At 39.1% G+C, this 16,733-nt stretch overlaps 1 long non-coding RNA gene across 1 annotated transcript; it reads left to right on the top strand.

Annotated features, from left to right (window-relative positions):
* Positions 1 to 8,198: 8,198 nt before the first annotated feature.
* LOC117547221 lies at positions 8,199 to 15,688 on the top strand. The gene is made up of 3 exons (XR_004569138.1): positions 8,199 to 8,627; positions 9,907 to 9,908; positions 15,633 to 15,688. It is a non-coding gene; the product is annotated as an uncharacterized LOC117547221 (long non-coding RNA).
* Positions 15,689 to 16,733: the final 1,045 nt, after the last annotated feature.

Genomic DNA, 16,733 nt, shown 5'->3' with positions numbered 1-16,733 from the left:
ATGACATTCTTCTGGACGTGTTTCATTGTGATGACAATCTGTTTATTGGAAAGACAGTCGTTGTGTGCTTATTGAGAGAAAATTGTTAGAAGAGATAATTATTCAAAGTGTTGTTACTTTAAAGTGTTGTTACTGACCTTTTTCTCTTTTATTTTCTTTACCTCACCTGTAACTGCTGAGACGTTGAGGAACATGCACACTGACCTGCTCTGGCAACCTGATTTCCACTGTACGTAATAGTATTTGGTTATGGTATATTATTTATATACATCAAAGGCACAATGCACCCCCAGAGACACACTTGTATTGAGTGTGATATTTTGCATAGGTCATGTGAAATCATCTTTACATACTAGAAAACTGTAGGAGCGGCAACTTGTTTTGAAATTGAATTTTTAATATCCGATAATAAAGTTGATCTGTTTTCTTTATTCTTCTCTCTTCCCAGCTCCATCCATCACCATTCTCTGTTCCTGCAGGTCCTGCTTGCTAATCAATGCTCATATTTTTTTACACAATTACAAATAAAGTCATTGTATTGTATGACATGAAGTTGTGCTTCATTCGGAGTCAATAATAAATTAATTCTGCCTTCAACTGCACAATGATTGTGGACTGCACCGACATCCATGTAGCTGCCCCCCAGTAAGATGAACCAAGCAAAGAGGGTCCCCATCATGCCCAAGGATATCCAGCTGGCCCGCCGCATCCGCGGAGAGAGGGCTTAGACTGACCTGAGACCAGCACACCCAAACACAACGGCTCTTTTAAGAGCCACCTACATTTTCAAAGAGTTGCAATCCTACATTATTATAATGATTAAACTGGTTCATGTATCACTTAGTTTACTGAACCGTGATGAATGAAAGTGAAATGAGTGAGGTAGTGGTTTACTGAAGTTACAAAGACATTAATATATGAGTAACAGGTCAGTGTAAACACAAGCTTCTGTCAATTATGGATCATTCAAACTATTTATATAAAAATATGTAATAAAGTTCTAAAACAAGTATTCGGTATATTCCTTGATAGCTTTTGGAGAAGGTTGTTTTTAAGTTTACTAAAATCTATCGTTTCAACTGTTTCACTTTATAAAAAGGGAACAGGTGAGTAGAGCATCATTGAGTTTCTTATTCTGTCAGTAAATTATCCAAATGAATGTTTTTCATTATTTTAGTCAACCATAAACAAATTGATTGTACCTTTTAATGATGACCTTACATGGTCGGCAAAGTTAAATTAACTTCAGAAAATCAAATCTGTTCTGAGAAAAAACGAATACATGTTTAAAGATAGGAACTTGCCATCCCACTGAAAAACAGTCCGTAGAGATTTAAAGGCGTAGTTGTAGTTCAGTCCAACGTTTCATTTGGATTCATTTGACAACAGTCAACTATTTTCATAAAGAATATATATATTTTTCAAAGTCAACTTTATTGTCAATCTTACTCAGTTTGAGAGATCAAAAAGACGTTTAAATAAAATTATACAATTTACAGATATGTATACAAATATATATATCCTATATACACCATCATGTATAATGATGGTGTATGATGTAGAAGGAAGTGTGTTAGATAACAAGTAAATATAGAGTTACATACAGATCCATGTTACAGCAAAAGATGGAATAACTCAGAAGCACGCAGTATAATAATAATTACATGCAACAATTAAATAACTGCTCAGCATCTCCACCACAATCCCAATCTGCTGTGTCCTGTTTTCCTCCCCTCTGCATAACACCCCATCACACATACGCAACACAACGCAGAGTCCGAGGGTGTTAAGAGTATGTTTATTGAAATGTCCTCCTCTCTACTGGCCAACACAGGGAGCATATGCTGGGTGTATAATTGTTCCAGGAGGAGGAGATTTCCATGCCATGCAGGGTCTTTGGGGATGGGGATGATGATCGCCTCCTTCGTGGTCCACACAACAAAGTAGCAGAGACTCCGGTCTGTGATATGCAGCTGCCCTTGGACCTGGTGCCAGTATGGGTGATTCTTCTTGAGAATATATGACCCACCCTCCTCACGGAGACAGAAGGATGGTAACTGGACTGCCTCCGCGATGGTCATGTTCCTCTGGCTGTGTGGACACTTCACCTCCAGCAGGGCAGATGGCTGCACAAGTCCATCGGGTGATGCTCCCAAAACACCCGACTCACTCACAAAGAGACCAGACTCGATTCGAACACTGTCACTTGATAAGCCTCCACAAAAGCCTCCACAAAAGCCTTCGGCTTCGTTTACAACCCCCCAGTTGACAGTTGGCGATGTCTCTGGCCAGTGGGTTGTATGTCTCCTCTCGCTGTTGGTAAAGTTGAGACACCGGCTGGACTACTTTTTAAGTGCCAGGCTTCCTCCACTGGCACTCAACATCTGTGGAGCTGATCTGCCATATGGCAAATATTGCCAATGCTGCAGCGTGGCTGCATTTGTACATCTCCTGTGCACAATCACAGACAGCGCTCTGCATCGCGCCATCGTCTCCCATGCAGATCTGTAAAAAATAAAGTAAATACCATTTGTTAGCATGCTATAATAGATTGAATGAGCAATAATACAAGGATGGTCCGGATCTGGGGGTGGGAGGGTTTATTTTTCCATAGTTTTGTCCTCTTGTCTGTTGTTATTGTTTGTTTTTTCTGTATTTTTTGTAATTTGTGTTGTATTGGTTGTGATTGTACATTGTATTTTTCTAAATGTGTATGAATACATTTTTGAAAAACATTTGATCAACAATAAAAAAGGATTTGGTCAGGATCTAGACTCAGTGTGTAGTTTATTAATTAATCAATGCTCTCTACATTAGGAAAACACATACCAGTGTCCCAGAGGGAGTCACACACAGCTGTGCCTAGATAACCAAAATCCTTGAATCTACACACAGCAAATAAAGTCAAATGACACAACGAGAAAAAGGAGATCACACATACAGTATAATCGATATAAAACTGGCCGCTTCAATCTGAAGAGCAACTAAAACAAAACACGGGAGTGTACCTTGTTCTTGTGAACACTAATGTTATCCATAGCATACACAGAGACCACGAAGTTCTTAAGGAGAAAACTAGTTTCTAAAACAAAACACGTTAGTGTACCTTGTTAGCTAATGTTAGCTAGCTGACATTAACGTTAAACATTGCACTCATATTACTCACCGAAACCTTGTAAAGCCGGTCCCGCATGCTGGCTCTTACAGAACCGACTAACTCCCCTTTCATATAGGTACAGCTCTCAACGTGCCCAGACTTGTAGTGATTTTCACCTCGTAAAATAATTGTATTCTCATTCTGAAAGAATGTGGTGAAATGTGCTAACGTGACGGCCATCTTTATGTTGGTGACGCGTATTGTGCGAGACCAGAGACCTGTAGTTCACTGAGCGGTTTCACACAAAAAAATGTGTAACTTCACAGTTTTACGACACATTTTTATTTTTTTGACTTGCAAAATGTTCTTTTAAATTGACAAACATCATATGTGTCATTCGTGGCACAATTCAAACGGGATCAAAAGATAACCTTTCTATCTCCATTGACTTCAATGTATAATTTTCCGCTTCCGGGGTCCCATGGAGGCTTTCGGAAGGGGAGGGACTTCGCCTCTCCATAGAGAGAAAAAAAAAAAAAAAAGTCTTATCTTTTGATCCCGTTTGAATTGTGCCACGAATGACACATATGATGTTTGTCAATTTAAAAGAACATTTTGCAAGTCAAAAAAATAAAAATGTGTCGTAAAACTGTGAAGTTACACATTTTTTCGTGTGAAACCGCTCAGTGAACTACAGGTCTCTGGTCTCGCACAATACGCGTCACCAACATAAAGATGGCTGTCACGTTAGCAAATTTCACCACATTCTTTCAGAATGAGAATAAAAGTATTTTACGAGGTGAACATCACTACAAGTCTGGGCAAGTTGAGAGCTGTACCTATATGAAAGGGGAGTTAGTCGGTTCTGTAAGAGCCAGCATGCGGGACCGGCTTTACAAGGTTTCGGTGAGTAATATGAGTGCAATGTGTAACGTTAATGTCAGCTAGCTAACATTAGCTAACAAGGTACACTAACGTGTTTTGTTTTAGCAACTAGTTTTCTCCTTAAGAACTTCGTGGTCTCTGTGTATGCTGTGGATAACATTAGTGTTCACAAGAACAAGGTACACTCCCGTGTTTTGTTTTAGTTGCTCTTCAGATTGAAGCGGACAGTTTTATATCGACTATACTGTATGTGTGATCTCCTTTGTGTCATTTGAGTTTATTTGCTGTGTGTAGATTCAAGGATTTTGGTTATCTTGTCAATTTGTTTGGTTATCTAGGCACAGCTGTGTGTGACTCCCTCTGGTACACTGGTATGTGTGTTCCTAATGTAGAGAGCATTGATTAATTAATAAACTACACACTGAGTCTAGATCCTGATCAAATCCTTTTTTTTTGTTGATCAAATGTTTTTCAAAATGTATTCATACACATTAAAAAAAATTAGGGCTGTCAGTCGATTAAAATATTTAATCGCGATTAATCGCATGATTGTCCATAGTTAATCTCGATTAATCGCAAATTAATCGCACATTTTGTATCTGTTCTAAATGTACCTTAGAGGAATATTTGTCACGTTTTTAATACTCTTATCAACATATGAGTGGACAAATATGCTTTATGCAAATGTTTATTATCATTTGAACAATGACAAATATTCTCATGAATATTAAACACAACAACCTCATAGGTAATACAGAAAAATCAAATAACAACAATCAGACAAATATATGGAAAAATAAACCCTCCCACCCCCAGATCCTGACCATCCTTGTATTGCTCATTCAATCTATTATAGCATGCCAACAAATGGTACTTACTTTATTTTTACAGATCTGCATGGGAGACGATGGCGCGATGCAGAGCGGCCATCTGAGCCCATACTGTATGTGTGATGGGGTGTTATGCAGAGGGGAGGAAAACAGGACACAGCAGATTGGGATTGTGGTGGAGATGCTGAGCAGTTATTTAATTGTTGCATGTAATTATTATTATACTGTGTGCTTCTTAGTTATTCCATCTTTTGCTGTAACATGGATCTGTATGTATATTTACTTGTTATCTACCACACTTCCTTCTACATCATACACCATCATTATACATGATGGTGCATATAGGATATATATATGTTTGTATACATATCTGTAAATTGTATAATTTTATTTAAACGTCTTTTTGATCTCTCTGTCTATAAACACAAACTGAGTAAGATTGACAATAAAGTTGAATTTGAAAAATATATATATTCTTTATGAAAATAGTTGACTGTTGGAGAAATGAATCCAAATGAAACGTTGGACTGAACTACAACTACGCCTTAAAATCTCTACGGACTGTTTTTCAGTGGGATGGCAATTTCCTATCTTTAAACATGTATTAGTTTTTTCTCAGAACAGATTTGATTTTCTAATTTAACTTTGCCGACCATGTAAGGTCATTATTAAAAAGGTACAATCAATTTGTTTAGGGTTGACTAAAATAATGAAAAACATTCATTTGGATAATTTACTGACAGAATAAGAAACTCAATGATGCTCTACTCACCTGTTCCCTTTTTATAAAGTGAAACAGTTGAAACGATAGATTTTAGTAAACTTAAAAACAACCTTCTCCAAAAGCTATCAAGGAATATACCGAATACTTGTTTTAGAACTTTATTACATATTTGTATATAAATAGTTTGAATGATCCATAATTGACAGAAGCTTGTGTTTACACTGACCTGTTACTCATATATTAATGTCTTTGTAACTTCAGTAAACCACTACCTCACTAATTTATTTCATTCATCACGGTTCAGTAAACTAAGTGATACATGAAACAGTTTAATCATTATAATAACGTAGGATTGCAACTCTTTGAAAATGTAGGTGGCTCTTAAAAGAGCTGTTGTGTTTGGGTGTGCTGGTCTCAGGTCAGTCTAAGCCAGGGGTGCCCAACCAGTCGATCGCGATCGACCGGTCGCGGGGAGATTCCCAGTCGATCGCGAGATGTGTCTAAAAATAGAACAACAATATTCTGTTTTATCGTTAATGTCCTGTAACATAATCTTCCTGTGCCAGAATAATGCACTTGAACGCATCAAAGCTTTGTGATTGGCCGGCGTGACCCCATGTGTCGGGGCGTGGCTGGTGGGCAGTGGGCAGTGCACTAGTTCGCTAACGTTGTCCGTGTCAACAGGAGTGACAGTCCGCACACACACAAGACCGCAATTATGGCAGAAGCAAAACATATATAATTTTCACTCCGAGTGGGAGGATGATTATTTTTGTATCTATTCCAATTCAAAGTCCATCTGTCTCATCTGCAATGCGAGCGTGGCTTTATCGAAGAAGGGTAATTTAGGAGCGGCATTTCAAAACAGTGCACAAACGCTACGAGACGGAATTCCCTCCTAGTTCTGCCCTACGCTCCAAAAGGGGAGGGGCCCGAAAGGACAGCTAAATGCACAGCAGTCCATTTTCACCAGGCCCAACAACAAGAGCAAGGCTGCTACCATAGCATCTTATCGTGTCAGTCACGTTCTTGCGAAACACATGAAGTCTTTCAAAGACGGCGAAGTTGTGAAAGAAGCTTTCCTGGAGGCTGCGACGCGCAATAAAAATAACAGTAGCATTTCAACAGGTTTTTGATATGATAAAAACTCAAGTTAGATACCGTTCTTAATCAGCTGTAAGTTTGAGCTTGTTTGAACTTATTCATTATAATTATTGTACAAAATGGTATAAGAATGCAAACTTAAATTGATTATAGTCTATTATCAATTCAGGTTAAGATAGTGTTGCTTGCATCCTATTTTAAAGGCATTTATTTTTATAATCTACTAAAATGCAACAAAAAAAGGGTTTGATTCTATTAATTTTGTCTTTTTTATTGTGTAGCTTCAGATCTGAGTTGTCTTATTAGTAAGCCTCATTTATACTTTTGTAGCAACACTATTTTTATATAATGGCAAAGAAAGGGTTCAGAGTATTTTCTTTGTTCCTGTGTCATATGTGGCAGCACTGTTCAATGCTTCTTGAAAACATTACCCACTGTAGTATGTATGAATAAACTCCAACTCTGTATCAACAACACTGTTGTGTAACTTCAGTTAAATACTTGTATGTGTGTAGATTAGAAAGAGGTAAGATAAAGGATCTGCAGTATTTTATGAAGTATAAATCGTACAAAGGTCAGTTTTATACAAGTAGAAGTGTGTATTTACCTGGTAGTAGGCTGTCAGTAATGGTTACGCCTCTCTATTTGGACTGGTAGATCTCGGCAGACTGGCAACTTTAAAAGTAGCTCTCGGTTCAAAAAAGGTTGGGCACCCCTGGTCTAAGCCCTCTCTCTGCGGATGAACAGAGAATGGTGATGGATGGAGCTGGGAAGAGAGAAGAATAAAGAAAACAGATCAACTTTATTATCGGATATTAAAAATTCAATTTCAAAACAAGTTGCCGCTCCTACAGTTTTCTAGTATGTAAAGATGATTTCACATGACTTACCATCCTTCTGTCTCCGTGAGGAGGGTGGGTCTTATGTTCTCAAGGAGAATCACCCATACTGGCACCAGGTTCAAGGGCAGCTGCACATCACAGACCGGAGTCTGCTATTTTGTTGTGTGGACCACGAAGGAGGCGATCATCATCTCCATCCCCAAAGACCCTGCATGGCATGGAAATATCCTCCTCCTGGAAAACTTCTACACTCAGCATATGCTCCCTGTGTTGGCCAGTAGAGAGGACATATAAACACACACATGATATTTAACTAATAAACAATAAATCCAATGTTGTTGGAAAAGTAATAATGCTGCATGTGTACGTTTTTGTTCAAATATAGCTAATAAGTGTTATCGTGTTATGTGTTCCTGATATCGTGCAGCCCTAATATTAAGGCCTTATTGTCACATGCACAATAACTATAGTGCAGTTTTGGGCAATGAACATGTTAAGTCTCAGGCCCCTCTAAAATAAAGGATATTTAAGACATATAAATAAAGAATTACTTTTACTGAACTACTACATAACTGTATTACATGGTTATATAAATAGTTTATATGACAAGGCTAAGTAAAGTAATGCTAACTAACGTGCTCGCTACTCGTCGCTAATAAGCTTTTCTTTCTCTTTTGAATGATATATTTCCCGACTTAATCTCCAGGCAGAACCAACTTCCCGACCTGCACAGCACATCCCACTAACACCAGCAGAGAGTGCTGTGGCGATTTCCCAGCCTGTAAGCGCCAACACACCAGAGACTGTTACCCTGAAACCAAGTGAGGTGACAACCCATACACCAACACCAGGACGTGTTCAGACCAGGTCTGGCCGTGTCAGTAAGCCGGCCACTAGGTTGGACTTGTAGACAGGAGTGTTTTGGGTGTTTCACAATGACCTCTGGGGGTGAATGAAAAAAAACACCTATGGCCTTTGGGGGGGAGAAAATGAATAGGGAAACACAGGTGGACTCTGAGTCTGCTGAATTTTGGGTTCTGTTTATTGTGAATGTTATGCACACATGTGATATTACTGCTGCAATGTTTAGAAAAGAAAACTTGCATCTTGAATTTTATTTTATAACAGCACTACTGAAGGTATTGGTTACCCATCTTTATCAACATTAAGTTAACCTGTATTCATAGGACATGTTTGGTTAGTCAGTACTGTTGTGGAAATAATTATCATAAGACGCCAATTAGTAACATACAGGACAAACCTCGATGTCTGTTTACCTTCTTTAAGGACACAGGCGGCTTAGCCAATAATGTTATTGTTCCCATTCTGTGACCGGTCAATACTGGGTCACAGATGGTCTGTGTTGTGGGTACACTGGGACACTTCCTTCTCTGTATTTGTGGACTCCAAGGTAAAATCTTCGAGGTCATAAGTGTCCGAGGCAAGTAGCTCTGTGTTCCCACACTGTTTAGGCTATCTCCTCAAATATGTTGTTTACTCTCTGCGAAACCAGTTAGATGGGCTGGCAAGAGAGAGGCTCTCCAGAATTGACCTGGCAACTCTACCGTGGAGTCAGAACCTCTGACTCTTGGACTTGTGATGTGAATCCTCCGGCCGTTAACTCCAAATAAACCATCATGTGTTTGACATCAAAGCTACTGCTCTTCCCGTGTCTCCTTCCTGAGTCGGTGACTCCCACTGCATAGCTACACAGAAGTTTCCTCTACAAATTGGCGTTGTCGGCAGGATGCCAACAGATCTTCAGATTCTGGTAAGTGTGATTTTCAAATCTACTTTGGACATTGCCTTATCAGAATCTGTGATTGACGGTATCCTAAAATTACCTGTGAAACTGATCGGCTGCGTTTCCTTTTGGTTAATGAACATTTGGGGATGATAAACCCAGGAGATCAGTGTCTGGGGACTCAGTCCTGGCTTATTTCCTCTGTGTATGCTGCTCGGGACGGAAGTGCCATACAGGCATACACAGCTCATGTTTAGAGATACCTTAAAGAAAGGGCATCAGTGAAGTGGAGCTTCTGTGTGAATTGAAAGCAATGTAAAAGATTTGTATTGAACAAATCGCCGGATTTTGAGGGTCTTAGTGGCTAAACATAGCAGTTGAAAATAAGCAGCCAGAGATATTTACTGCTATCACCTCTCTGTAAAAACACGGCTCCAGCTGCAGCCTTGTGTGTGTGTGTAAAAGAAACCTCACCGTGTGTGTGTGGGGCTGGAGCAGTGCAGGCTGAGAGGAAGAAAGTCACAGCTTATTGCCTATAGGTTTTAACTCACGGCACCGCCGTCCTTCAAACGGGACGGTCTAAAAGCACTCGTTGTTTAGGACCGCTTTTCTCATGGTTAGACGGGCCAGCACGAGGTGCGTGCATCACCCGATGCGCTACGGCTCTCTGGAGCAGGTAGCGGTCAGGAGTGCATACATACAATTATAGGCTAATTGATCAGAGGTGTGTAGTGGCAAGCAAGCATAGGCAAACTGTGTTTCACCTTGAGGTGAACTCGATAGCGAGTAGATAGGCTGGTCGTACGGACTACAGTCAACTGAGCTGTTGTTTGGATAGAAAGGGCAGGGGAAAAGTCTGTGGGCTCCGATCGGGGGGGCACAGCGCCACTAGAAACAAATAGCCTAGTGGTTGTCGCAAGAGGATAAGCTAGTTATCGCTCTTGGACGGCTTTCAGGCACCGATAAATCACTTGTATGCAAGGGTGAGGCGTGAGAAGACGCCGCACTGGAGAGAATTCCCCCCCCCCCCTCTAAGATCTCTAAAATCCGGACTAAATTGAGCTGGATGAGCTTTGCTGTCGCGCTGGTGTTTATTACGAGTTCATGTTTTGTTTGTCTGATTGTTTGTATGGGGGGTCTATATTGGTTTGTCCCGCCGTCTTGTGTATGTTTTGTAACAATAATGAATCAGTCCATAGACAGGGTAAAATGAACTAAACTTTAGTTATCTCACCAAAAGTAAATGACCTGAGAAAAATAAAAAGTGTTTTTATGTCCTGCCTCTGTGTGCAGGGGAAAATGTAAACAAGAAGCACACTGTTAAGGGTGAGCGCTAGGTGTAAGAAGAAAAGAAGATTATATTGCTTTAAGAATCCATTCTTAGATGGTATTGCTGGTATGTTAAGATATCTTTGTGACCTTGTATAAACCCTATGCCCCGTCCTGCGCCCCAAGACCCTCAGAGACTTGCCTGAGGAGATCAGGGTTGCAAAATCTGGTTTTAGGTCAATGTTGTATTATTTGTTTCATTTATTCTTAATCTATGTATTGTATAGTAATAATGAATAAAAACGTAATGTATTGAACACATTCCGAAACAAAGCAGATAAGCAGAACAAGACTCAGACATAATACTAATTGTTGTTGAAACCTTTTGCGCTGTTGCAGCAAAATGGAAACTGTGTTAATTATTCTGTTCCAACTGGCCACTGGAATCAGGTAATTAATATAAGTTGAAGTTCAATTACAGTTTTAAAAATAGTTTAACATTATTTATTAAACTGCTTCAAATTATTTCTAGTATCAACCAATTGGTCTCCATAGACAATACTAAAATTGAAATAGTTGTTAAACTACTGACAAGTTTTCTGAAACCGAGCTTATGAACAACAGAGTAAAGGTCGCTGGTTAAGCCAGGATCAATATATTTGTTGAAGTTTTTATTGTGTGCATAATAGGTGTGTTAAATTAATTGAGCAATTCTTTAAAAGTATAATGTTGCAATTTCTTTAAAATAAGTAATTACAGTTACAAAATAGGTGTTGTTTTCCAAGAGCCTCTCTTTCACAGGCCCACACTTTGAATCATAACACTCCCAAGTCCTACAGAGATCAGTATCACTTTGTGTTGCAAGCCAAATCCAGGGGTTCTACTCGAGCCCAATTTTAAATACCATAAAGAAAAGTATTGAACCCAGCTCGAGCTAAATGTCAAATGTATTTAATTAATGTGCAAGTGTTTTGATTTATTTAAAATGTTCCAGTCTAGCTTCCTTCGAGTTTAGTATAAACAACAGATTGGTTCTCATAACATTCTCACTGCTGTGCTGTCCCAAATGTTTGAAACCTTGGGCAGACAAGCACACACACACACACACTTTGGATGAGTAATCACTTTATCCAAATTGTAAATTGTTGCCTTCTTTAAAGTTATTAGTAATTCAAGATTAATTATTAAATTAGGTACATAACAATAAACAAAATAACTTTGACTTGATCATTTTGTTCACGACATTAGACCTTGTCCTCTAATCTCTACTAGAATAAGATAAGTGTGCATGTTTGGGTGTGGAACACTCCTGTAAAGTACCTAATCTTGTTATCCTTTTCATTACAGAGCTGGGGAAATGGTGTATTGCTTAGATTCGGATCCGTGCAAAGTCCAATTATGACTGACTTTAGTTCTAATGTTAATTTGATTTCAACCCATAAGGAATTATTTAGATTAACTCAACATTTCACATGATGGATTAGTGCTCCACATTTTTCCCACTAATTTGTTGTGCAATTAGGCCAATGGTAAAGAGAGACATTGATGACCTTGTGTCCCTTTTGTTGGTACGTGGTTCCATTCTGTCTATGGCCTTGGACGGCTTCACTAAGAATCACCCAGTTCTGACACAGTTCTGAGTGCAGTCACAGAGATGCTATGGCTGCTCTACATGAAATGACATTAATGGTCTGGTCTGAGAATGGACACCATTACCTGCTTCCAGAGACAATGCCGCTCCTCAGACTGAACAATACTGTCTCACGTGGGCCACTCCCCCCACCAAGCCATGAACTGAAAGCTTGACATCTGAAAGAACACCTGGAAGCCTCCCGGTCACACCAGCACCAACCCTTGGGTCAGTCAGATGGGACTAACGGCTTAACTTAGGGCATTTGGTTCAGAAATATGACTCTCGTTACCGCAGAGTGGGTTGTTTTTTTAAGGCTATTCATACTGCTATGCAGAGGATGCCTGTAGGCTGGCAAGCTGTTAAAAACCCCTACTATTTTTTAAAATAGGCCTAATGTCAGGAGCCTCTTAATGTGTAGTTCTACATGTATTCACATTATATGGACAATGTTTCCACCTGGTGAAACTGAAGGCTGCACGGTACTCAGGCTACAATACGACCATTCTGTTCTGCTCTAACAATTCAATTGATAGATTCTACATCAAAACAATTAGCTTTTATTGTTTCCAATGATAACGTCATTTTAAGTGGAGGAATGCAAACCAGTTTTCAAATGTAAGGTTTTGAATGTGTTTGACATTTCTCAGTAAAAACACCCTCAGACACCCACTATCATTTATGCTATGCCATCAGTAGTGACTCAGATGTTAAGGGGAAGAAGCTTTTCCTCCCAAATCAGATATGCTTTGTTTTTTTAACAAAGGTATACAGTTCCTGCATAATATATGTTTCTCACAATTGTTTGTTTTTTTTGTAAGCTGCACACAGGTGATACTGAGTCTTCTCGATTAATAGATTACACCATGCTTAAATAGACTCCTAAGTTATTATTTCATATGAGACATATGTAAGAAAAGGGAGGGAAGAGTCAATTATATTGAGTAATTGATTTTATATTGGAACATTTATTTCTCAAACCTGTTTTATGGAAGAGGAAAATATTTCTGATAAACTAATATGTTATCAAACGGTACATGGTGAATTAATATAATATTTAGAATCATTGAGAAGGGGTGATATCCGCAGGGACTAGCTCACCTTTAAATTACAATAACATTTCTCTACTTTGGACTGATGAGTTTATGATTCTTGCATGTTAAATGACTAACACAAACCTTACATTTATAATGTGCATGTCCCAGGAAGGCTCCCAAATAATTCTGAGGGGCCTATCCTATTTTTGTATTTAAATGATAATGTGCTAATCCATTACCTTGAGTTGTCTGCACTCAGGAAAACATCCCTATCAAGTGTTAACCCAATAACTACAGTAGGACAGCTCTGAAGGCCAAGGGTCAGAGAGAGAGCTACGTGGGTCCACGCCAGCCACTGCAAGGTCCTAGTCACCAACAAAAGTAGATGACAACAAGTGATGTGTCCTAGTCACCAACAAAAGTAGATGACAACAAGTGATGTGTCCTAGTCACCAACAAAAGTAGATGACAACAAGTGATGTGTCCTAATCACCAACAGAAGTAGATGACAACAAGTGATGTGTCCTAATCACCAACTTGCACCACACTTGCACTACATACACCAAAACACACTACACACAAGGTATCACGAGCGAGTGCCAGCTGAGCGGTTCCATATGCTCTCTGGTTCCTCGTTTGTGTTACCGGTGTGCGGAGTCTGACTGTCCGTGTCACAAAATCGACCGAAGGAATACACACACACACCCCATGGAGCATTCCCACCTCGTGATGACGGCTCGCCTGGGACAACGCAACCGTGAGCAATACAACTGGCCTGGCCCAGTGATGTGGGGTTTAGCTCGCCACAAGATTACATTTGGTTGTGCGGCGACAAGCTCTATCAAGTTCTGGCTCCCCTCTGGATAGGTACATGTACTCTAGTGGATTTGAATCCAGCAATCAGGCTTAACAACACTACTCTTTAATGTATTATCCATGCATAGAAAGACCTACAATGATGTTTCAAGTACTGGATTAATTTCAGTTTTGGCCCAAAACAAATATTTATAATATTTCATATAACAATTATGTAGCATATTTGATCCTCAAATTAGTTTAGTATAATTTAAAGAAATTGATATTCTCAACATTAGATAAACACAGAAGAATCCTTTCCAAGTACCATAAGTAGCTCAGGTAAGTATGGCTAATAAGAATACTTGATAGACTTAATTTGGTACAGATCAGTGGTAGCATTTACAAATGTAATAATTCAAGGTTTAAAAATGTTTAATCCTTCCTTTCCAGGTTTTTACAAACGTCTTTGAATATTTGCCTAACTTTTCCTTTTCAGATTTTGAACAATGTACTTGACTAAAATGAATGTATTGATTTCACTAAGTGCCTTACTCTTGACTAAAGCGTATTTAAGTAAACGTAAAAGTAATCCTAAAATTGAGGACACTGCACTTTTGCAGATTACAGATTGATCAAATCACCATTGTGAATTCTATACTCTAACTGTGCATTTGTAGCTGGATCTCTTACGATCCTGAGTTTTAACATGCTTTTGACTAGTGATTGCCTTGAAGTAAATCTTTAAAGCGGCAAGCTGGTTTTGATTTTATAGTTTGATGAATGAAATTAACTAATGGTAAATGATAAAATATATTAGTTTAAAAACAAATATTTAGCCATTGTGCACCTGTGTTTTATGTGTTCATTATTATGCTTTTGACAAAGGATGATCAAACACTGATGAGAGATGATTTTTTCTATTATGATTGGCTGTATCAATCATTGTGATTGAATGTTTCAATCTTATTCCACTTTGTGATATAATTGATGGAAGGTGAGACCACACTCGAACCTGGAGACGCCTATTGAGTTAATTATTGACCAAATTATTATTAGACTAATGTTTTTAGGTTATCATAAATGATAAAAAGAGAGGACTGTTGTGGAAATAATTATCATAAGACGCCAATTAGTAACATACAGGACAAACCTCGATGTCTGTTTACCTTCTTTAAGGACACAGGCGGCTTAGCCAATAATGTTATTGTTCCCATTCTGTGACCGGTCAATACTGGGTCACAGATGGTCTGTGTTGTGGGTACACTGGGACACTTCCTTCTCTGTATTTGTGGACTCCAAGGTAAAATCTTCGAGGTCATAAGTGTCCGAGGCAAGTAGCTCTGTGTTCCCACACTGTTTAGGCTATCTCCTCAAATATGTTGTGTACTCTCTGCGAAACCAGTTAGATGGGCTGGCAAGAGAGAGGCTCTCCAGAATTGACGTGGCAACTCTACCGTGGAGTCAGAACCTCTGACTCTTGGACTTGTGATGTGAATCCTCCGGCCGTTAACTCCAAATAAACCATCATGTGTTTGACATCAAAGCTACTGCTCTTCCCGTGTCTCCTTCCTGAGTCGGTGACTCCCACTGCATAGCTACACAGAAGTTTCCTCTACAAGTACGACTGAATGAACATTTGCTATCAAAGTTTGACTGTTGTTTACTATTACAGGATGATGCTGTGACTAATCTGTCAAAACTCTTTACAGTTATTTAAAATTAAATAACTAGGAAAAAGGGGAGATGTCACATATGCATACAATGCATAGAGAGTTAAGGCTGTTATGACAGTGTTGCGACATGCTTTACGGCATGCGAGGGATTGCTTTACTTCGGAGTAAGCCCGCGAGTTGTGTTGTTGCTGCCTACTGTAATGTCTTGACTTACTGTACAATAAACCTGAGTCGTGAAAGATACTCGACCCTCGATCATTCTACAGACTAGATATTGATTAAGGCAATAGACTATGATATTCAGTACAGGAAGCTTAGCAACACCTAGACCAGGGGTGGGGAACCTTTTTCCTCTCAAGGGCCATTTCAATTTTTACAATATCCTCAGAGGGCCGTACAAATTATTGACCTCTGCTTAAAAAAACTAAAATCACAGCCCATTCATTTAATTCTGTGCAAAGAAAAAGCAACCTCTTAATCCAGATATCTCACCATGACTTGCGTATGCATGCACGTGCACGGTGTGGCGTGACCACCAAAACAGAAAAATATGGACACAAGATGTGTGCCAATGTATTTAGTTTCCTATCCATGTGAACATGATTTAAGTGGGGGGGGACCTAACCTCCTCTAGGGGGGTCCGGGGGGCATGCTCCCCCGGGAAGATTTGTTTTTAAATGTTGAAGTTAAAAGCATCAATCTGGTGCACTTTGAGAGCAACATTAAGAGATCTATGGATACATCTCTCAACAGTCAACACCCATATGAGAACTGGAAGCAGATTTATTTTTCTTTATGAATATGACAAATCACTCCCCTTTCAAACTGTATTCTCCTTTATTAATAACAACTTTTTTTTACTGTCATATAGTATTTTATACCTGTTTACTTTATTCTCTTATTTTTTTACAACTATAATGATCATATAAAGATGTGCCTTTACCTCACTGGTTGTAGAAAAAGCTTCTTATATTCGTTAGCATAGCTAGCTAACCAGATGCTAATAACAACAAAGTTATTGACTGTATGACAGATGAACAGATCGCCACTGGGCTTACAACAAAAGACAGAGACACGCAGAAACTGCGGCATGTGTACGG

Source organism: Gymnodraco acuticeps, unplaced genomic scaffold (assembly GCF_902827175.1).
Source record: "Gymnodraco acuticeps unplaced genomic scaffold, fGymAcu1.1, whole genome shotgun sequence".
In the NCBI taxonomy this organism is placed as follows: Eukaryota; Metazoa; Chordata; class Actinopteri; order Perciformes; family Bathydraconidae; genus Gymnodraco; species Gymnodraco acuticeps.
The sequence above is the reverse complement of the archived record's forward strand: the minus strand, read 5'-3'. Positions and strand labels throughout refer to the sequence as shown.